The sequence below is a fragment of the Desmodus rotundus genome, chromosome 1 (genome assembly GCF_022682495.2).
Source record: "Desmodus rotundus isolate HL8 chromosome 1, HLdesRot8A.1, whole genome shotgun sequence".
NCBI lineage: Eukaryota > Metazoa > Chordata > Mammalia > Chiroptera > Phyllostomidae > Desmodus > Desmodus rotundus.
Genome location: NC_071387.1, coordinates 6,881,493 through 6,904,547, shown reverse-complemented (window position 1 = coordinate 6,904,547; position 23,055 = coordinate 6,881,493). Strand labels below are relative to the sequence as shown.

The window sequence follows — 23,055 nt, the reverse complement described above, 5'->3', positions numbered from 1 at the left end:
AGTGGGCAGTGACCTGGTGCACAGTGCAAGAGACAATGTAGGTACCAGCCTCACTTGCTAGCTGGAGGCCTGGGGACTCCTGAGGTACCCAAAGGCATGATGGAGAAAGTGCATTGACTTGCGAGTCTGGAGATCTGGTGTCTAGCCATCCATGGCTTTGCCTGGCCATGACCTGAAGCAGGTTTCTCACCCTCTTTAGCCCCGGTTTGTCCAAAATAATGGAGTTGGACTCCTGTGGCTTAGGTAACTTGCGAGGCAGTGGCATTTTCCTTATGGCTGGAGAAGTAGCCCAGAGTCAAGGATCAGTGGTGAGCCTCTCCATTAGAGGAGTATTGCCAGGGGACGTGGTTCCGGAAGTAGCACCACCTGAAGCAGACACCGAGTCGGAGCAGATGTGTAGACATACTGAACTGTGTTGCTGGCGAAGACCATCGGCAGTAGCTGGCTCCTTCCATTTGTCCTGAAGGCGTGATCTGTCTTCACTTGTTTCTTCCGATTATAATTCGTACAGCTGGCTGAGCCTGCCTGGCTGCAGGGATGTGTAGGACATCCTCTCCAGTGTCAGAGGGCCACCACCAGTCCCCTGTTGCTTGCTGATCCTCTGTTTCCTGGACCATTTCCTCATGCCTCGATGACTCAAACATCTCATTTGATGTTTTCCTTTTGTTTTTCACAACAGGCCTAACTTGCCTACCTTTTTAGAACACAAATGGCAAAAAGAGGCGACCTCCAAGGAAACATGTCGTAGAACACGTTGGCCTGGGGGTGTGCGTGGAGCCCTCTCCGGGTGGTCCCTGTGCGGTGCTGGGCAAGACATGTGCAGTGGAGCTTGTTGATCCAGCTTTCGCTGGTCAACGTATTGTTGCTCCAAATGAGGGGGCGGAGGGATATACAGACCTCAGAACAGTGGATTACGATGCAATCACCCACAGGGTAACCTGCCCAAGATGGCAGATGCAGAACTGCTTCCCTTTCCAACTCAAACAGCAGACAGGTCCCCTGCCTCTCATCTTTGGAAGAGGTTGCTTACTAGGACTCCTTTCGTTCCTGACTCTGCCCTAATAGAGCTTGAATCTAATCAGCCTGGCTGGGCCCTTATGGGATAGTGACATTCCCTTCTGGGGCAGCTAGCTGGGTGTCGCTTGTGGTTGTGCTGGCCCCTCTGGCTATGTAGACAAGCCCACCTCCAGCTTTGCTGGGGAGGCAGTGAGGTGCTGGCACTCAAAACATTTCTTCACCCCTTTTGGCCTCAGCCTTTGGCACTCTGATCAACCCTGGGGCACTCTGTGTCAACACGAGATCTGTCCCTATTGTACCCTGGGCCCCACTAGGAGCTGTGCGTGGCCCAACGAGCTGAGCTAGAACGGGTCCTACAAGTTCGTACCACTTTCAGGCACCGTGCCAGTGTGTGTGTGCTTTAAAACATGCAAATTGGAGGATAAGTCATTTTGAATTCTGCCCCCTTTCCCAGAGTGCTCAAGGTGGAAGGGACAGACCCTCACACTCTTGGAATAACAGGAAGGGACCACCCAGGCTGCCTGCTCCCTGACTCCCAATACAGGGACTGCTTGAGTGGTCTACAGAAGTAATCTTAAGTTTCTACTTGCTTGCGGAGCCTGGCTGCCTCCCAAGGGACTCTGCATTGTTGACAGCTTTCTGTGACCGAAAGTCCTTCCTTATCCTTAGCCCCAAACCCGCCTCCCTGGAGTCAGACCCCTGGTTCTCTGTTCTACTACACAGGACCACAGCGTGCTTTAAATATTCAATGACAGCAGTCCTGTCTCCTTCTAGCCCTCTCTTGGGGCTTTTCTAGGCTAAATGTGATTCTGGGCTATTTTTCCTAGAGGCTAGGACAGGGGGACATCCTTCCCCTTTTTCTGTCTGCCCACCTGCTTCCACTTCAGGACTTTAACAATGATTAGGAGACATGTTTCTGATAGAATCTGGTTGGAATTTGAGGTGGTGGAATCCATAACTTGGAAGAACACTTCTTTGGCAAGCAAATTTCTTTTGTGTGACTGTTATTTTAACTAGCCTGTTTCTGCCAGATGTTCCATTCATTGCACATCTGGCTCCCTGGAGCTGTTTTCAGGTTTTTTGTTAACTCCTCAGCTTCTTCACTCTCTCCCCTTACATCTCCAAATATTAAGGTGAGAATTGAAAGGCACCTTTAATTTGGGAGATCTGGGCTCTGAGAATGGACTCTGGCCTCTGAATTTCCGCCGAGGCCTCACACCCATTCCCTCTCCCTGTATGACTGACTCTCCAGCTCCCCAGGGCCCTCTGGCTTTGCTAACCTCACAGGCACTGGTGCCAACTAGCTGGGCACAGAAATTCCTGTCTTGCTCCATTTCATCTTTGCAGAGGGCAGGCACGGAGGTCATTTGCTGGCTTCATATCACTTTCTCTTTCCCCTTTCAACACAACTGCCTCCCCATCCTCCAGCCTTACTCACCCCTTCTTGCCTGCTGGACCCTGGCCAGGCTTCTGGTGAAATGAGAATGCTGTTGGGTGTTCGATAACTAAACTAGTAGTTGCCTTCTTTCCCTCTACTGCATGGGCCCCCTTTCCCCAGAACAGGCCCCCAGGGACCTCCTGCCCCCAGGCTTGGTTGAAAGGCCCCACTTACGACTGTGGCCAGGGGATGACCAGCTGCAGGCACTGTGACAGCCAGAGCTCTCTGCTCTCAAGGCACAGCCAGCACGTCTCTGCCTCCAATGTGGAAATGCTTCCCTCCATAAAGAGGCGGGTGCTCTCTGGATATAACCGTCTAAGCCTAGACGGACAGAATTGGATGGTTCCTTTGTGGGGGCTCTGATGCTGTCTCTGGGTGGGTAGTGTCAGAATCGAATCACTATGTAGGAGACCCAGCTGGTATGGGGAACACTGTGCCCCTTGCACACACAGTGGAATCGACGATCAGAACCCTCCCTGTGTACCCTCGGCCCTGGGAGCGGGAGCTGCTTCCTTCTCTCATTACATGTTTCCTTGGGGTCATAAGGTCCTGACACTACATGTGAAATGTATTACTTGAAGACAGACTCTACTTCGAGATGTACATTGTAAACCTTAGGCCAATCATTAATATTTCTGAAGCATTTACATGGTTTAACCCCCTGTACTGGATTGTCTGCCAGCATTTTAGCACTGTTCCCCCTCCTGTGGTCTCCCGTGGATCACAGGGTCTGGATGCTTAGGGGAACTACATTTCCCAGCATTCTTTGCCAGAGAGTTTACTCGTTAGAGTCTACCAATGAAAAGTACAGTTGACTTGTTATTTGCAGTAGTTACGCCCTATCCAGTCATTGTGAACACCAATTAAGTCAGCGACTACTGACCCATTGTTCCAGGGGGCCATACACGATTAGGTTGCTGTGAGCCTCTGTGCATTTTTGGGAACCCATCAAAACATATCTTTGTTCATGCGTGCTTCTGTTTAAAGACCCCTTCGTATATACTGTTAATTCCTTAACATTGAGCTCATGACCAGCCCCTCTCTAACTCATGCCTGAACCAAGTTTATCTAAAACACGCGCTTTCTCCTAAAGGCACCTCACTGCCTTCCTGTGCTTAGAAACACTAGACAGCACTTCAGCGCTGTGCCTGGGATCAGTTTAAACAGAGAAATCACAAACAAAAAGCTCAAAAATGCCAAACCCCCCCCCCCATGTGGCACTAAATAGGTTGCAAAAAGGACACGTTAACACTATGAGAGCTGAACACGAGGGCAGAGCGTCACCTTGTTTGACCTCTGCTGGGAAGGTGCACATTGGGTCACTCAAGTTTGGGTTTTTTTTTTTTGCTTGTCTGTGAATGACCTTGAAAGTGCTGTGAGTATTAATTTTTGGATTATAAATAAATTGTAGCAGCAGGCTAATTTGCAAATACAGAAACCGTGAATCGTGAGGATCCATTGTATGTCCGTTTCGGCATGCCCATGTCTTCTAACAACTACCAGGACAACTCGGGTATTTCCATCTCGCTGAGCACTGGCCATGGTTTTTCGCCAGGCTTGTAAGAGCGACTGCAGTAGCTGGGGTTCTTGCTGGGGCGTCAGATCCCGTGTCTTGAGAAGGTGTCCCCAAGTCAATGAGCTCTTGTTTATTTAGTCTTACACTCCCAGTTCCTTGATTGAGCACCCACAGAATTCAGTCTCGGGGTTACTGTCCTGGCTTCTTCTGGTACATGCTGACTAATTCTTGCATTCTTCAGGCATATAGTCTGTTTTTGTCCCTTGCCAGTCCCAGTGATACCCAGCTGGGCTTGTTGGGATTTAATGCTAGTTACCACCCTAGCAGCCTGGACAGAGGTGGGGGCAGCACTGAAGCCCGGGACGCCTGTTGTCCGTGAGAAAGAGCTTCTGTAGCACCTGCCAGCTCCGTAGTGGCTCCAGTTCCTATGAAGGAAAGGTGTGCCAGCTGGGCAAGTCTGGAGGAGTCTGGGGTGCGTGCTGCAGAGCCACTGTCCTCAGGAATACCCATCCAGGTGGCCATGTTTTAGGTTTTTCCCACCAGGGCCCTGACCTTCACCCCAGCAGACTTGCCTGGCTGGACATTCAGACATCTCTGGAGCTCTAGACTCTAATAATCAGCTCTTCAGCCCACCACTCAAGTCAGTGTGTCTGTTCTTCCACTACCATAGGTGATGAGGGCCTCTTTGCAAGCTACCTCCACAGCTCTCTAGCTCTTGCCCTTTGCCGCTAACAGCTCCTTAACAACCTGCAGTCTCTCATTATCCTTCTGCTGTACAACTTAGCTGAAACCAACCAACTAGCTTCCTCTGTCTTTGTCAACATTGATTTCCCCATTTTTTCAAACTCTGGCATCATAGCACCTACCACAGTATTCTCCACAGGGATATTTTCGCAGGTCAGTCCCAGTAACACCATTAGCATTTTGAGCCACACCTCGTTGCCAGGGGCTAGCTGTGTTCCACCAGGAGAGCAGCCAGTTTGCCTGCTGGGCAGTAGATGAGCCAGTCCTAATTTCCCTGACCACTTCTGCTACTTCTTGAGCCAGTCCAGATTCACTGAGAAGTAGATGCCAACACGGGATCCAACCCTAAGGGAAGTGGGCAGGGAACTGAGGAGGGTTGAGAGTGCCACCAGACTGTGATGCAAGTCTGACCCCAAGTGAAGGAGAGAGGGAAGGCAGTGTGTGGAGGTGTCCTACACCACCATGCCTTATGAGGGAGTTCAGAGGGCCGCTGGGTAGCCCTTGAACTAAAAATGATTGTCAGAAGAGTCCCATTGTCACCCAGGGACAGGCCCACCTTAGAGGCTCTGCCATTGGGTGCAGCCCATGTATGTATGTTGACTCAGTGCAAATGCATTACAAGTGGTACCTCAGTACTCGTCATTAATTTGTTCTGGAACTCGTGACAAGTGCTGAAACTGACAAGTACTGAACAATGAAGCATTTTGTCTTGAGAGGCTGCTTCCTGACTCATACAAGTTCTAGCAAGTGAAGAGTCCCCAGCAAGTGCTGAATGCTGAACCATTTACCGTATTTTTCAGACTATACGACGCATCGAACCATAAGAAGCACCTAGGTGTTAGAGGAGGAAAATAGGGAAAAAAATTTTGAAGCAAAAAATGTGGTCCTGCTCCTGCCTCCTGTGACCTCGCTCCACTGCCACCACCCCCTTCCCCCCAAGTGAGCCAAGTAAGCTACATTCGGACTATAAGATGCACCCCTGTTTTCCTCCCAAATTTGGGGGGGGAGTGTGTCATATAGTCCGAAAAATACAGTAAATGTGATGAGTACAAGGTTTCACAAGTTCTGAAGCTTATGAGTGCCGAGGTGTGACTGTATTTGGCTTCAGAGACCAGTAGTCAGGCCCTTGAACAAATGAGCTCCCAGTATTGGAGGTCTGCAAGGTGTATTCTCATGGCCACTAGAGGACTAACTCACCTTCCTCAGGAGAACCCTACAAAGTAGGAAGTCTGAATATTACCTTCTTATACCTGGGGAAACTGAGGCTTAGAGAGGTTCGGACACTTGTCTGAGTAAGGCCTCATAGCTGGGAAGTGGCAAAGCCAGCATTATTTCCAGGAAGGGACCAAATTGAACATTTCATTCTCAACCCCTGCCCTTCCTGTCTCCACCAGCTGTCCATGTTGATGACTCGCTTTGGGGGTACCTCCATTGCCACTGTTATCTGTACCCCAGTGATGGTGCTCTTTTTTTATACCCTTTCTTCTGTCTCCCGATGTCCCCCAGGATCTGGAAGAATACTACCTTCTCCTTGGGCACCAGGGCAGGGTGGGTTGTGCCTCTGTATTAGTCCTCTATTGCTATGCAACAGTTTTATCACACATTTTGCAGCTTATAACAACACACATTTATTATGTCAGTCTCTGTGGGTCAAGAGTCTGGCACAGCTTAGCTGGACCCTCTGCCTCAGGATCTCACAAGGCTGTAATCCAGGTGCTGTCCAGGGATGCAGTCCCATCTGAGGCTAGACGGGAGGGATCCGTGTCTGACTCCTGTGGTTGCTGGCATCATTCGGTTGCTGCAGGCTGCTGCACTAAGGGCCCCAGTTTCTTGCTGGCTGTTGGCCAGAAACTCCTTTCTGAGTGATCTTTTCCATAGGGCAGCTTGCTTCTTCAAAGTCAGAAGAGATTTCCTATCAAGATGGGTTATAATCTTATGTAACATACATCCTAAAACCTTCCGCACTCAGGGAAGGGGATCACACAAGGCCATGGACATCAGGAAGTAGGGAATATGGGGGCCACCCTGGAGTTCATGTACCACAGCTGCCTTGTTGATCAGCATCTCTAATGAAAATAGCTCCTTGAACTGTTCCAAAGCTTGGCTCTCCAGGAAGTACAAGTCTATGTAGAGGCAGCTGACCTGGAGGATCCTGCTTGGTGACTTTTTCAACTCTCCTTTCCTCCTATGGTTCAAAAGATCCTTCCCCTCATTGCGAGTGACTCAAACACTTGAAATGCTGAGAGCCGGCCCTCTCCATCAGCATATTGTGCTTTAATGGTGGGTGATAGTTACGTATGTTCTTTGAGAACTATTCTTCTCTTAATGAGAAATGGCAGAAATTTCCCTCAGAGATCCCTGAAGACTTAGAAATGGTTTAATTCCCAGGGACCTTGTTTCTTTTCTTCCTTGTTTGTTTCTCTTTCCTCCCTGCATCAGCTTGGGGAAGCACAGTAACTGAATCTTTCCACATTCTGATGCTATTGCAAAATGAATTTGAAATTTTCAAAACGACATTCTACTTGTCTATGTGTCCACGAATCACCCGGAGTAAGGCAGGACATAGGGCCTCTCTTCAGTGGGACGCGGGACAGAGATGTGTGTGCGTGTGTAGTTCCGGATTTCTGAGGCTTCACAGGCTTGGCTTCGACTGTTTGCGACTTATTATCTCTGCAACTTCACCTCTCTCTTCACCTCATTGCACTTGGCACAGAGTAAAGGATCTGACAGCAGGAAGACAAGAGACAGGCTCATTTCCCAGCTTTGAACCCGTGTGGTCTTGGGCAAGACCCTTCATTCATGGGGCCTAATTTTGCCGAGCTGTAAAATAAATGGGTTGGACTCAAGGCTCTTTGGGGTTTCTTAAGGTTCTGTGTTCCGTGCCTACCTCCCAGTAGAGAGTGGGCATTAAAGTGATGTGTCTCACCAAAACCATTTTTTGTTGAAAACGGTAAATCCTACGTAGAAATTTTAGGGAAAATTGCATGACAGCTGGAAGGATGCCTGGGGAACGAGGTGCGATGCTATTTCTAGGAAGGGGATGGGCGTGGTGGGGCGCTGAGGACGTGCGAGGGCAACTGAGCATCCTTGCAGTCTGACGGCGTTCACCGGCGGGAGCTGCGGGGCCGAGTCGAGGGAGGACCGCGGCCGCAGCGGCTGCGCACTGGCGCGCCCAGCCGTCCGATTGGCTTGTCTCCGCCTTTGCGACCAACTGATTGGGAAAGCTAGTGGAGAGCTGCGCGCCGATTGGCTGGGCGGCCCGCCGCTCAGGCCCAGGAGCGGACGGTTTCTACGGCGGCTGGGCACCGGCTCTGCTCCAGCGTCGGCCTGCGCTCCAGCTGCGCCCGGCCCGGCCCCGGCCCGGCTCGGCCCGGCCCTGGCCTCCGAGCGAAGGCGCTGCTGCCGCCTGGGCCGCTCCCAGGGCCATGAGGAGGCGGCGGCAGCCACTGCGGCCCGCGTCAAGGTGACCGGCCGGGACTGCGGCGGCATCGGCGGCGGGAGCGGGCGGTGAGAAGATCGGCCCGCGGGGCGGGGCGGGGCCCTGAGGGCTGGGCCGGAGGGAGCCGCAGGTGCAGGAGGCGGGACCTGGAAGGGCCGCTGGACCGGGGAGGGGCCTCAGGGCGGGAGGCGGGCCTGAGGGGGGTAGGTCGTGCAGGTTCACGGGCGCGGGGGCCGGGCCGGGGGCCTTCGTTGCTCTAGTTCGGTGGTGGCTTGGTATGGAGGGCGGTGGGTGTCAGGGTGGCGGTGGGGTAAGGCTGCAGATCGGGGGGCGGGGCTGGCGGAGGCTGTTGGGTGGGGCCGAGGGCTGCAGGTGCGGGGGGCGGGGCCAGGTGGGACCACAGGTTTGCTTGGTGAAGCCGAAGCGGCTGGAGAGCTTGTGTCTAAGGAAACCACAGGTGCAAGGGGCGGGGCTAGGTAGACCTGCAGGAGCAGGGGGTGGGGCCCTGAGTGATTGCAGGTCCGGAAGCGGGCGCCAGGTGAGGAGCGAGCAGAGGTGAGTGGGCGCGGGAGAAGGGAATGCCGCCCTCTCTGCTGTCCAGGGGGTTTGGGTGGAAGCAGGAGTTTTGGGCTGTCTGAGGATTCTGGAGGCTTCCAGGGTTGCCACTGGGCCAGAAGGGCCGGCCAGGCCTGCCTGTCTTCTCCTGAGTAGGACTTAGGTCTCAGCTGTCCTGGTTACTAGGCTGGCGGCTTCCCCTGTGTCAGGCTCTGGGACGTACCGTTTGTCACGTCTCAGGGACTTCTCCTGTTGCTGTTGCAGGGGCCATGCCCAGGTTGGGGGGCGCTTGGCTTTCATTCGATGATCCGCTGGTGAGAAATATGTGTGCTTGAAGAGTAGCTAGTGTGAAACTTGAAGGGTCCTGGCTTGCTGGCTCCTCATACAGAAGCTGCTGCAAATCCTGACAGCGGCAGTCTCCAAAAGCCCGAAATGACAGCCTGGTTAGGGGGAAGAACAGGGATGAGGGTTTAGAAGTTTCTGCCTCTGTGTTATCTTGGAGAGTCTTTTTCTCCTTTGCAAAATGAGCATCATGGTAACTGCCTTGTGTGAGAGGATAGGATGGAACTGTGCTTACTGAGCACATCCTTGTAAAGTTATGAGTCTCCCCGGTCTGCGTTGATGGGCAGGTTGGATTCGGGAACTGGGGTCTAGGAGGAGATTTCTAAGAGGAGGGGATTTCTAGGCCATTTTCTGTTTGAGTTGGGGATGAGGCTTGTGGCGGGGAGTTCCCAGAAGACTCCGTCCTGTCTCTGATGGTGACTGCGCCTCCCCGTGAGGCTCTGAGGAAGCTGTGGGAGGGAACACGGGGAGAAGGAAAGCAGAGGAGCATTTAATTGTTTGCTGACCTTTAGAACCCAACCCCAGTGAGGACTCTGACCTGGAAAATGAGGCTCAGGTTTGAGCCTTATGGAATTCCCCTTCTGGTTCAAGTACAAACCCCAAACTTACCGCACTAAACAGAGGAGAAGGCCAGAACTTCGTGAAGTTCCTACAGGGCAGAGAGAAGAAAGCAAGGTGATGGGGCTCCCTCCTGCTGAGAAAAGTGTCCCATACCTATGTGTGTGACCTTTTATTGTGCAGTGCGGTTACTCCCTAGTAGACCAATCCGAACTGTAATTCCTCCCGTGTTGCACGGACAGGAGAGAAGGCGGGAGGAGGTTTCTCCTGTACTGGTCTGCATTTTTCTTTGCTTTAGAAGATATGAGACTTTTGGAGACCAACCACCCTGGTGCTGGCCTCTGTCACTACCACCAGTTTTTTGTGGTGGTGACCCAGTGGCATCATGGGGATAGCATCTCAGGGCTGTGCTTGTATGTCAGGCACCCACAGGGTCTAGAAGCAGCATGTGTGAGCTGTCCCATTCTGCCCCAGGAGGAGCTGTGTACATGGCTATTGGAGATTGCTGCCTTCTGGATATCCACCACACTCTGCGGTTAGAGGGGAAGCCCAGGCTTGGTGGCAGACAAGGGCCAGAACATGGGTTGGATAGGGAGGGGATGGGCTTTTTGATTGTTTATTGTTACAGTAACAATATCCAGGGTTGGGAGAAACTTCATTAATGGAAAATATTGCATCCGAGGCTCTCTGTGATATAGCCCAGTCCACCTTTTTAACTCAATTTTCCTTTTCATTATGGAGGGAAAAATCTCTGGCTTGGAAAACAGGTCTGCATTTGAAGCCTCGTGCACTAGTTTCTTAGTTTCTCACAGCTTTGGTTTCCTTATTTTTAAAACAAGGATGATTATGCCTGCCTTGAGAGCTTATTATGAAGAACAAATGAGACAAGATATGTGAAAGCATCTGATATATTAGGCACTCAGTATACAGGGTCCGGTAGAAGGCCTGCTTGAGTGTGGTTGGTAGGGTAATAGTATGGGTGTAATAATTTACAGTTTTAATTTGAACATTTCACCTAAAATGTCATGTGGTATGCTTGAGTGTGATATTTTTGTTGTGTTACAGAATGACTTGCTTTTATTTTGTAATAAAATCTTTTATTCTGTAAAAGATTTTGTAACAAAAAGAGGCGGTATTTGTGCCGGACCCTGTATATTAGGATCTGCTTCTGCCTCTCCCTGCCTCCCTGCCTTTCAACACAACAGAACAGCATGTAGCAGATAAGGAGAGCAGGACTGGTGATTCCGAGGCTTTCACTTCTTGTGTAACTTGGTCAAATCCCTTGTCCTTTCCAGGCCTTGGTTTTCTGAGCTGAGTGAGAGCGGCGTTAGACCCCGTGAACATCAAGGGCGGTCCTGGCTCTGGCATTCTGGGTAGCATGCCCTCATATTTTTTTGAAAGACAGGAGGGAGGAAACTAATAACCTGTTCTTTAATTCTTATTTTAAAAATATCTGTCTAGCTCTTTGCCTAGCACAAACAAATATTGCAACATTAGTGAAATTCGTGAACCTCAACATGATTACAAAAGGTGTTTAACAGTCCTCTTTCACCCCCAATTAAGTTCATCCAATTTATGTTCATAAGCATGCATAGTTTTTCATGTTTATAGTCATACATATCTGAATATTTGGGAAAGGCCTGGCAATAAGTCATATCTTTAAATGATGTTTTTATCTTATTTTTTTTAAAAGTAAAAAGAAAAATCACACATGGATTTTTTAAAAAGCAAGTTGTTCAAAGGGGAGCAAATGGTGAAGTACTTCTCTTTCTTGTGTTGAGCTTCCAGTCCCTAGCCCTCCCTAAAGGCAAGCACTGTTACTGTTTCTTGTTTACTATGCATGCTTACATAAATAATAACATTCTATACGTACTCTTGCTCCTTCATTTATTAACTCGATCTATTTTGGAATTGTCCCAACATTGGAGAAAGTTCCAGTTGGTACATAGAGTTCCTCTTTAATAAATGTTTTTGACTGATACTGTAAGCGTAATTTTGATCTCCACTCCAACCCCCCATGGTGTTTACTCGGAAATGGTTAGCAGTCACTGTTCAGAAGAATTACTAGAGACAGCCCTTGTTCTCCTCTAGAAAAGAAATGGCTTTGATCCCGGGAACAATAGACTAAAGGGCAATCCATGTATTTGGATTCGAGGCAGAGGACAGAGAAAGGAAAAGGGATTTTTTCACTAGGAATTGAGAGCTGATTTTTCATTCACATATGCTTCAGAGTTCAGCTCTGTCGCTCACTGTATCACTTAGGACAATTCACCTCATCGCTCTGTGTTTCAGTCTCCTGTTCTGTGGAATGGATGATGATAATGGGGTCTGCCCATTGGGGTTTTGTGTGGAGGCCGTGAGACCACGCAGGCAGAGCACCTGCCGCAATAGCAGGTGTGGGAGATGCTCGAGAAGAAGAAGCTGGCATGTCATTAACAATCTAAAGTTGACTCTTTTATTCTTTGTCAGCAGATATTTACTTAACAGTGAGGGTGAGCCACAGAGAATTCCTAAAGTCCTTGCCCTTGAGATGCTCACACCCTGTGCAGGGAGACGGGCACACAAGTCACTGACGACAGAACAAGATGGCGGGCCTGATGGTGGGGGGGCGAACAGCTTGGGGGCCACGGAGGCAGGAACGATGGCCTCTCCCTGGGTGATTTGAGAATGGCCTCCCAGCTCAAGTTTCTCCCCCTCTGTGAAAGCCCCCCAGCTCTAGGTGCAAGCGGCACTCCCATTTGTGCCCCCTCGACTTTCATTGTGCATGCACCCTGATGGGAACGTCGCTGCATATGTTACTTGCTGCTTGTTGTCTCCTGCCTGCACCCCGCTTTCATCGCTGCTGAGTCTCCAGGGCAGGCTTTTGGTGGACATGGTGATGGACCTCTGCTCAGACAAGCTGTGCCACCAAATACTGGCAGCCCCCTATCGATAAGTCATCAGGTCTGGTGAGACCCAGACTGTGGGCTCTGTTACTTCATTCCCCAAGTATTTGAGTGCCAACTCCGAGACAGACATGTGCTGAGCCATGTACCAGCTGTAGACTTTGGGTGTGGCTGGTGATACTTGTCCCACTAAGTCTTAGGGGTGGGAAGAAGAATGAAATATTTGCTTCAGGTGTTGCAAGATAAGATGGGGAAGCAGAAAAAAGGACAAATCCAGAACCGAACTGCTTAGCTTGCCGAATCCCATCACTCCTTTCCTCAGAAGTATGGCTGTTCACCCTTCCCTTGGGGTGGGGGTTGTGGGGGAGCAGGCCTGAGGGAGATGAGAAGGCGGTCTGTCGATTTTGGCCAGGGGTCGGGGATAGTTGGTGGGGTTGGCCTCTGTGAGGGTCATCCTGGAGCATTTCCGGGGCCCCTTTGTTAGAGATGAGGCGTCACTTCCTTCATGCGGGCGTCCATTCCGCAGCTTTGCTGGGCTCCTGCTCTGGGCTGAACCCTTTGCTGGATGCCAGGCATACGGAGATGAAGGACCTCCACCCTGTCCTTGTGGAGCTGATGGTCAGTAGGTGGAGAAGCCGCACGTGAACAGAAGGCGATTGGCTGTGATGGAGGACCTCAAGTGAAGTGGCCAAGCAGACTCAGACTCCGGAGCCAGGCAGACCCGTGGTCAAATCCTAGCTCTTCCATTCCTGGCCTCTGTGACCTTGGGCAAGTGTGCTCCCCACTGGGTCTCAGTTTACTGACATGGAAAATGGGGACAGCAGTGTTACCTAACGGGGCTGTTGTTGAAGAGCAGTGCAGTAATGCCGCAGAACGTTAGCACAGTGCCTGACAGGAAGCTGACGCTTACAGAGGGTTCACTGTCATTGTAATTATCCTCCATGCTGTGGGAACAATGACTATTTTCTCTGGGTTCTAAGTATAGGGGTAAGGTGCTATTTGGATGGTGAAAGTGAAGGTGATGTTTAAGGTATCCAAGAAACCAGCACTGAAGTCACAAAGGGCTTAAGGAGTACGGGAAGCATTCCTCAGGGGCCCTGCTGACCCAGGGCTATGGGTTTGTCTACAGGTGTTCCCCACGCCCCTTCTCAGAGGGGATTCCCAGCACCATCACAAGCGGTCACCTGCACCCATCAATTCCAGGACTTTTCCCTGTGGGGAGGCCTGAGTCATCCTGTCTCACCTGTGCTTCCTGAGAGAGCAGAGACCACGAAGACCCAGAGCAGCAGAACCTTCCCCAGTTTTTCTGCAGAGCTTCCAAACCCATTGTGTCCTCTGCAGGAGACTTACCTCCTGAGCATCAGAGAGGCAGGTGGGGCCGCCCTGGAAGCCCAGGCTCTGCAGTTAGGGTGATGTGGGTTCGTGTCCTGACTCCCCCACTCACAAACCCTGTGGCTTCAGGCAAGTGACTGTTCTCTGTCCTCAAGCGTACGGGAAGTGTGATAGTACTTACCTCCTCATGGTTCTTACAAGGCTTCAGAAAGCTCCTGTGGGACAGGATTTAGCATAGTGCTCACACACCATGAGCGCCTGGTAAATGTGAACTGGAGTAACATTCTCTTTTGACCATCGTTCCAGGGCTTGTAGAATGCCCGGGGGAGGATGGCAGGCGGTGCGGGTGCAAGCCCACGGGTACGGGTGAGGGAGAGGACCGCATGACCCTGAGGGGGCCCCCTCTCAGGCCAGTTCAGGAACTGAAGGCTGGTGTGCCCAGCTCTTTCTTTTTTATTTTTCTGTGATTCCACATAAATAATGGGTCTTTAATACTTTGATTTTAAAAAAGATTTTATTATTTTTTAGAGAGAGGAGGAAGTGAGGGAGAAAGAGAGGGAGACAAACATTGATTGGTTGCCCCTCACATGCCTGCACCTGGGGACCTGGCCCACCATCCAGGCCGGCACTCAATCCATTGAGCCCACCAGCCAGGACATATAATGGGTCTTGAATATGAACTAATGCCACATTATACTTTCCCTCTTTAGGATTTAAATATCTTTATTATAAGGTTTTATTTTAAGTGTAAGGTAGTTACTTGAGTAATCAGAAGAAAAATTAAGTGCTTTGCTTCAATAGTCAGAGGTTTCTTTGAAGATCATCTTGCTGGGGACAAAAGAAAGAATAATGAACATAATTAAATTCGTGTTTATTGGATACAATAATTCTCACTCTTGTATAAGCTTGATAACTAGGCCGAGGGAAATCTGTGCTTTTGGTACATTTCTGAGTAATTAAATATTTATGAAAAACAAGTTAATAAATTCAGGAGAATTTGCTGCGTCTCTTTTTGTGGCAATAAAGTCTATTATATGGAATTAGGGAATTTCACTATTTTCAGAGATTTCTTATTTTGTGTCCTTTCAGCGGCTGTGTTTTGTTGTTTTTCCCTCTAGGCTCCCTATTTCCAGCACTTGGCCCACTAGCGTTTACAGACCGTTTCCCCATTAAGCTCTCCCAGCCCCCGCTGCAGCACAGAACGACACTGTGTGACCAGCAGCGGCTCCCCTGTGACTCCCCTACTGGCCTTCGCAGAGTAAGAGCCTGCACTTGTCCCTCCGACCCTGATGGTCTGAGTGTGTCAGTCCCTCTGCTTAGAGCCCTTCTGTGGCCCCAGTCAGTGTGGCTCAGTTGGCTGGGCGTCGTCTCGCAGACCGAGAGGTCCCTGGTTCGATTGATGGTCAGGGCGCATGCTTGGGTTGCCAGGTCGGTCGCAGGTCAGGGTGCGTGTGGAAGGCAGCAAGGCAACCGATCGATGTTTCTCTGTCATGTCGAAATTTCTCTTCCGGTCTTTCTCCCTCCCTTCCCTTCTCCTTAAAATAAAACGAACAAACAAAAGAAACCCTTCGTGGTTTCTAATTTCTCTAAGAAAAAAGACCAAATTGTTAGCATGGCCTGCAGGGTGGAACTGCTGGTTACGTCCGTTTCCTGTGGTGCTGGGCAATGCAGTCCCAGCAGATCAGGGACTGCGGCCGCTTTCCTCCCCTCGGCTCCTCAGTGCTTGGCAGAGAGCATCCGAGGAGCCCCATACGTGTGTGTTGAGCAAACAGATGAAGTGAGTGCCCAGGGACTGATTTGAATCTATAAAATGAGGCGGTTGGGTCTGAGGTCCCTTCATTATAAAATATACTAACACATTATGAAGTCTCTTGACTTGTGATTTTCAGCCTCACATTGATTCTGCATGGTAGGTGGGGACAGGCTTGGAAGTGCAGAGGAGAAAAGGAGGCTCAGAGGGGTTAAACACACTGCCCAAGGTGTAGCTCCGGGAGAAGCTGAGGGCTCCCCATCCCAGGCTGCCTGAAGGGGTGGTTTCTGACATGCAGAGGAGGAGTCACAGGTGAGGTAAGGAGATAGGGATTTGTTGAAAAGAGGTATTTGTAATAATTTCTTGTAGTTTTAGTTTAATTTCCTGGTCATTGAATTTGAGGAGCTGAGTTCAATTTGGAGTGATGGGTTTAAGGCTCGGTTTCTTCTAGAGACCAGGAAGCCCTGGTCTTTCTTGTAAGTGGCTCAAGCATAGTGATCAGTGATGCTGATGGGCTGAGAGCTAAGGTTAGAATTTGTTCTTGTTGGGAAACTTTGATAGTTAGAAGTTACTTGCTAATCGATATGTAGCATTCTCTTGCTGTTTTGAAAAGACGCTGGTTGCTTCCATTAGCTTACTTCTCCACTTCCTCTCTGGGTAAACCTGCGCCAGGGCTGTACTGCAGAGAGCACTGCCGTGGCCTTCGTGCTCACCAGATACAGTGCTCGTCCATCCCGAAGGCTGGAGGTCATTGAGTCCACCCTCCCTGCTTCCCAGATGAGCCTGGGGGCTTTGCCAGGGTGTTACACTCAGGTGTCCTGACTCCCCCCCCAGCAAAACCGTTGACGTTAGCTAGCACATCCAGTGCACGTAGCAGTTTCTCAACGAGCACCTCCAGCGCACGGCACGTGGCTTATGGACCATGTCTGTGAAGAAGCATTTCTCTCCGATGAGAGCTCCGCTTCCCGGCCTGTGTTGAATCTACAGGGTGACCTCATTGGAAGAAGACGCAGACCCGACTTAGCACAGAGCTCCGGTATCGAGTGATGGCGGCTGGCTGAAGAAAGGCAGTGCCTCTGGTGGTCTGTTAGCAGCACATGCACTGATCTCGGGGGCTCCATAAGGGCTGAGAGGTTCTTGGAACTTAGTTTTATCAGCGTAGCCAGTACACTTGTGGGACTGAGAGAGCAGCCTGATGTTACAGAGACATCACTGAGTGCGAAGCCAGAATGCCAGGCGTGCCAGTCTGTGCTGACACCCGCTTTCCGAGTGAACAGGAATAGCCCCCGTGTGTACACATCCTCTCTTCAGTAGGGGAGCCACAGTTTTAAAATTCGAGATTGCTCTGCGAGGGCTGAGTCGGAGTAAAGAGAGCTGGATGATATTAAAGTGTTGTACCAGTAATCAAAGGCAGCCTTATTCCTTGTTCCTGCCGTCCACACCTACCTGCCTGCTGGTCCACCTGCCCATCCATCTCTCCATCCACCCACCCGCCCACCCACCCAGTGCTCGGGCGGGGCCTGCTGGGCGCCAGCACTCGCTGACTGTGGGGCCCTAGCAGAGGAGGAAGACGAACCTGGTCCTTGCTCTCTTTTAGCTTACAGTCTAGTGGGAAAGTTAAAGTATAAAAATAATAGCAAGATACAAAGAATTAATTACAGGTCTGATGGTGATGGCTACAAAAGAGGAATACAAGGTGCTTAGAGACCCTGGACAGGATGGTTTTACCTGGCCAGGAGGGCCGGAGACAGCCTTGCAGAGGAGAGATGAGCTGGGGTTAGCCCGGTGAGGAGGTGGCACCTATGTCTGCGTGATCGCGGCTGGGGCAGAGGTCTGGTGAATTAGAGGAGTGACAGCCAGCCGGGGTGGCTGGGGCACTGAGTATGAGGGAGAGGTACAGTGTCTCTGCCCCGGTGGTCACGGCACTGCCGTTCACCTGACCTGAGCTGGAAATCTGGCATTTCTGCGGTTGCTGACTCTTCTTTTTCAGTTCCCATCTGTCACCAAAGCATCATTATTGAAACATTACTTGCCATGGATTCCAAGATAGCAGTCGGGCTTATTTTTATTGCTTTAAAGATTGGTTGCTTCCTATGCTTCTCCAGGGGATGGAAAAACAACCTCCATCTCATTAGCGGTTTTCATCTGTGAAGTAGCCGTTTACCAAGCATGTAACTGGCTTGACCCCTTGCCCTCAGGAGCCCACAGACCCGATAGATTGGAGTAAATAAATGATGCTGCTGCTGTGTTCAGGGTGGGAAGTGGTGGAAATGGAAGCTCATGGGACCGAGTCTGGAGCCCAGGATGTTCAAGGCAGATTTCAGTTTCCCGGGTGAAGGGGACATGGGCAGAGGGAACGGACTGTGCAGAGATGCTGCAGACAAGAGCCTGCTGCGTCTCAGGCATGGCGAGCTGTGTGGTGTTGCTGGCGCGTGAGGCTTGTGGTGAAGGGAGGGGGACAAGGTTGGACGGGTGGTTTGGGGTCAGGACTCAGAGGGACTCGCAGACAGTGAGTGCTTGGGGGCTGGATGGCGTCCAGTAGTGAGTGGGGAATCATCCAGGAGTTACAGGAGGAGAGGAACACTGTCAGTTATACTCCTGGTAGAGGACGAGTGGTGTGGCAGGAGACTGGAGTTTGGGATATGGGTAAGGGACTGTTGCACCAGAACCTGGCCATGGGGATGGAGGGGAGCAGGCAGGTTCAAGAGAAACCGAGGTAGAGGCCTCTCTCCTTGGAGATGTGGTGGATGGGAGGGAGGGCAGGCAATGTCAGCGTGCCTGACTTCAGTGAGGTGAGGTGCTGGCCAGTCACAGGGAAGAGGAACATAAAAGGAATTGGGAGGACGCTCTTCTGAGTCTGGGGTGCCCATGGGAATGCTTTTGGCAGCTGGCCTGCTAGCGTGGACTTGAGAGGGAGGTCTGGGCTAGTGCAGTGGTCCTGCCCCTTTGGAGCATTGGAGTCCTCTGTGGTGCCTGCGGTGGAGAGGCTGGCCATCGGTATGTTAAAGAGTCTTCACTGGTGGTTCTGATGCCTGCACTGGTCTAGAGGAAGACTCGGGCTGGCCCCGTAGAGCTGGCCCCTGAAGTGGTAGGAGGGATGTCGGGTCACTCAGGAGGATCCTGGCTGCACTGCTGGGCAGCTCCTGCTCAAGGGGTGGAACACAGTGGAAGAGCCAGAGAAGGAGGAAGAAGAGGGTCAGTGAGGATGGAGAAAGATGGTGGTGTGGAAACTGGTGTGTGGGGGTCCCCTCCAGCTCTTTTCTTGCAGGGCCTCTGCCTCTGCCTCTGAAGCCTAGCGCTCTGTTGCCCAACATTGGTAGTTGTATTTCCGCTGATGTCAGCCAGTCTCACATGAGAGGGGTCGTTCTAGTGACCTCTGCTGCTGTGTGTGAAAGACTCGGAAGGAGGCTCTAAACCACAGGAGGCAAACACAAGGCTGGCGCACCGAATCCGGCCCTCCACCTGGTTTTATCCGGCCCGGTACCTTGTTTCTACCTGGTGGCAGTGCTGAGCTCTCACTCAGTTGTTAAGGAGTAGTTACATTTATACAGCCCTAAAATTACACTCGGCCCTTTGGAGGCAACCGTGAGGCTGATGTGGCCCCCGGTGAACATGAGTTTGACACCCTTGCTCTAAAACCCTTCAAGCCCCTTCGGACCTTCTCAAGCAATCCACTCACATCTGCTGTTGGTGATCCTTTGGACTGAAATCTCTGGCTCCTGAAGAAGGAAAGTGGGGGCCTCATTTAACATTTTGGGGTTCAGGATGGGCCTGCAGCCTTGGTGGGAAGGGTGTGTATCCAGATCCTAGGAAAGGCAGCTCTCAGGACTGTCGGGGGGAATTCTGGGAAGACGGTACAGCCATTTAGCCTGGCCTGATGCAGCGTGGGAGCCCTGTGACTTGGGAGTGCATCCTCGGCCCCCTCGGCATCCTGGGCTCGGGTAGCAGGGAAGAGCCTGCTGTGGAATTTCCAGAACTTACAGGTGCGCTCTCACATTAGAGATCTACCCGGGCAGTCAGCAGAGGGAAGACCCTGAACTGGCAGCAGTGAAGTCCCCCTGGAAGGTCTAAATGCCTGGCTGCTGTCGGCTTACAGAGCCCAGTGCAGAGCCGTAATCTGAGAAAGCCAGTGGGGAGCCGGTCTATGGCCCAGCGTGTGTTTTGCATCACCCTGAACTCGAAGACTGAGGAGTGTAGGACAGAGGCAGACACCGTGTTGTCACTGACCCTGGTGCTGAAAGCCACCGATGAGCAGTACTAAGAAAGGATCGAGGACAACTCAAGGGAAGTGGCTGTCCTTAATACCAGGGCCAACCCCGCCCCCTGGCATGAAGAAGCCATTTGCTCCTCAGGAAAGGAAAAAGAAGCGGATGGGTGTCTGTGGAGTTGAGAAGCCCCAGTGGTTGAGCAAAGAGAAGGGAGCAGGTGGGTAGATGGGAGTACATGTCCCGGTGCAGAACGCAAAGTGCCGCTGAGCTCTTGTGGGACAGAACACAAAGCAGTGGTTCAGAATAGGGTGCAGACTTAGCTGGGTTCAAGTCCCGCCTTTGCCCAAGGACTCACTACCCACATGGCCTGGGAAGAGGCGGCCAGGGCCCTGCATTCTCGTCATGCCCAGGGAGACGTGTTGGAGAGCCAGAGGCTACGGAGGCCTGAGTCTCCGAGCAGGCGGTTGGCGGGATTCAGTGGGACGAGGCATGTGACCTGTGCCAATGTGGTATCTCATTGACTGTGTGTCTTGGGTGAGTGATCGGACCTCTTTGGGCCCCCGTTTTCTCACTTTAATACCCACCTTGGAGCATTGTTGTGAGGACTCTGGTACGTCACTATGGGTCAGGTGCTCAGCAAAGTGTCACAGTGGTTCAGTGAGTGATGGTGATGACGAACTTCGACATTGACAGATTCTGCTGTGTGAGCATCGACATGTGGGAGGAAAACCGGCTCCACTGGTGAAAAGGCTCGAAGGCCGAGAGGAAGCGTGGCAACGGGGAAACACAGAACACATTTTGTGACAGGAACGAGGACGCACCGAGCCCAGGAACCTTGAGCAGGGGAGTTTTATTTGGCTGCGAGGGAAGGAGGCAAGAGGGTTGGAGTCGGAACTGGAGGTGATTCGGACAAAGTAGCACGCTAGCCTCCGTCCCGGGTGCTGACAGACCTCTGTCACCTCTGCCGTCTCCCCGAGTATTGGGTGGGCACTGGGGAGGTGCTGTCGGAGATTGTTGACGCAGTGTTTGTTTATCAGCTCCGAAGTCTGATGTTCATGACTAAGCTTGTTACAGAGTATTAACTTGTGTTTTGAATGGACTGGATGAAAATCAGTCAATCAGTCAAGCACTCAATTTCTGGCTCTTTCCAGGGAAGTCTAAACATACTAAGAGTAACAATACTGTTTTTCCAAATGTTGGTAAAAACGTAATGCAATTCTAATGAGATATTCTATAAAACCTGATAAAGTAAGTGATGTGCATCTGGAAAGATAAATTGTTAAAAAAAATTAAGTTTTTTTAAAAGCAATGAAATGGCCTTCACTTTTCCTGATTCCTATTCATTTCAACAAATGTTTGCATTTCCTGCTGCGCGTGTAAAAACAGCGCTAGACCCTTTGTTGGGGGAAACTAAAAACTGGTACCTGTTGTGAAACATATTCTTGTTTAACCCTTACTACTGCCCTTCAGAGGGAGCCTTCGTGTCGGCTGGGGTGCGGGTGATAGAAAACCCAAAATGACAAGGAAATGAGGTGGACATTTCTCTCCCGTGTGAGGAGTCCGGAGGCAATCAGCTTGGAGTAGGCGTGGAGCCTGCAGGGTCAGAGACCTTCCATTTTGTTCCATCAGGAGGTGACCTTGGGAATGGCTGACTCCTGAGTGCATTTCATGGCCTCAGGTGGCTGTTAGAGCTCTAGCGCTCGCCCCTGCTCTCTAGCCTTTGAGGGCCGCTCTCAGAAAATTACGCATAACACTTTCTGCGTCCAGCTGGCCTGATCTTGGCCATGTGGCCACACCTAGCAGCAAGGGAAGCTGGGAAATGTGGTCTGTGTGCAGGGAAGCCGTGTGTCCACCTAACAACCAGACGTTCTTTTACTAAAGAAGAGGGAGGGTGGCCATTGCAGTTCTGCCTCGCCTTCACTGGCCCTGGCTTACAGATGTGGAGCCTCAGACTGCTTGAAGTCAGCCCAGTGCTACGTGGCCTTAAAAAGGCTGAACCTTATTGGAAAGCAGTACTTTGTTAATCCCATGTGGCACTTGGGTAAAAGTAGGAACGTAGTTGAATGGAAAGCAGTGACCTCATTGCCAGCTAACACAGGAGCTTAAGTCATGAGACCTGAATTAAACGGCAGCGAGGGAAGGAAGCGTCATTACGTGGTTGGGGCATTTGGGCTCCAGTGCGGAAAGGAATCGATAAGCCTAACCACATGCTCAATGGATTCCATATGGTTTGAGTTAAAGGACAAAAAACGGAGTTAAAGACGGAAGATGTGTACTGGCTCTCTAGTGGGACCTAGGAGAAGTGGGTTACAGGACTCAGCTGTGGGGGGGACCTGGAGGGAGAGCTTCCTGTCTCCTTTGTAGCTTCCTGTCTGTATAACCCCCGAGTCAGAGACCAAGGACTCCGTCACCAGTGCGAGCATTAGCCTGCGTGAGGGTTTCCCTCCTCCCAAGTCCCATGGGGGTGACACCGTGGGCCCAGGTGGGGGCTGTGCTTCTGTGCTACAGCCGGGAAACACCGAGCTTGTGGAGCCTGCAGCTTTGTAGCCAGCAGTAGGCAAGCCTGCTCTTTGTCCTTGAGGGAGACATCGTGTCATCCCTCAAGGTTGCTCACTGCCCACACAGCCCTGGCAAATGGCCTGGGTAAAGGTGGTCAGGGCCTTGCATTCTTTTTTATCTTTTTAAAGATTTAATTAATTTATTTATTTTTAAAGAGAGGGGGAGAGAGAGGGAGAGGAACATAGATGTGCGAGAGAAACGTGCCTCTCACACACCCCCAACCAGGTGGCCTGCAACCCAGGCATGTGCCTTGACTGGGACTCGAACCAGTGTCCCCTCGGTTTGCAGGACGGCACCCAACCCCCTGAGCCACACCAGTCAGGGCGGGACCCTGCATCCTTGGCATACCCAATGAGACATGTTAGAGAGCCAGAGACTACGGAGGACTGAGTCTCTGAGCAGGTGGTTGGCAGAATTCAGTAGCATAATACGTGTAGAGTGTGTGCCGATAGGAAGCTTGCAATCAGTGTTATTCCTTAAATTTTATTTATTTTTAAAAAGATTTTATTTATTTATTTTTAGAGAGCGGGAAAGGGAGTGAGAAAGAAAGGGAAAGAAACATCAGTGTGTGGTTGCCTCTCCCATGCCCCCCCCAACTGGGGACCTGGCCTGCAACCCAGGCACGTGTCCTGACTGGGAATTGAACCGGTGACCCTTTGATTCGCAGGCTGGCACTCAGCCCTCTGAGCCACACCAGCCAGGGCAGTGTTAT

At 51.2% G+C, this 23,055-nt stretch overlaps 1 protein-coding gene across 10 annotated transcripts in view; it reads left to right on the top strand.

Annotated features, from left to right (window-relative positions):
- The window catches only part of RALGPS1 (Ral GEF with PH domain and SH3 binding motif 1), a 268,377-nt gene that overhangs the window by 24,498 nt on the left and 220,824 nt on the right, over positions 1 to 23,055 (top strand). For 2 of the 10 annotated variants that reach the window (XM_053920546.2, XM_053920593.2), the window contains exon 1: positions 7,962 to 8,222. The exons of 1 other annotated variant lie outside the window; for it this stretch is intronic. The gene's annotated coding sequence lies outside the window, so the exon portion shown is untranslated. Of the gene's footprint in view, positions 1 to 7,960; positions 8,223 to 8,264; positions 8,285 to 8,638; positions 8,710 to 23,055 lie in introns of those variants that run through there. 7 more of the 10 variants (XM_053920551.2, XM_053920565.2, XM_053920588.2 and 4 more) reach the window with 7 other exon arrangements.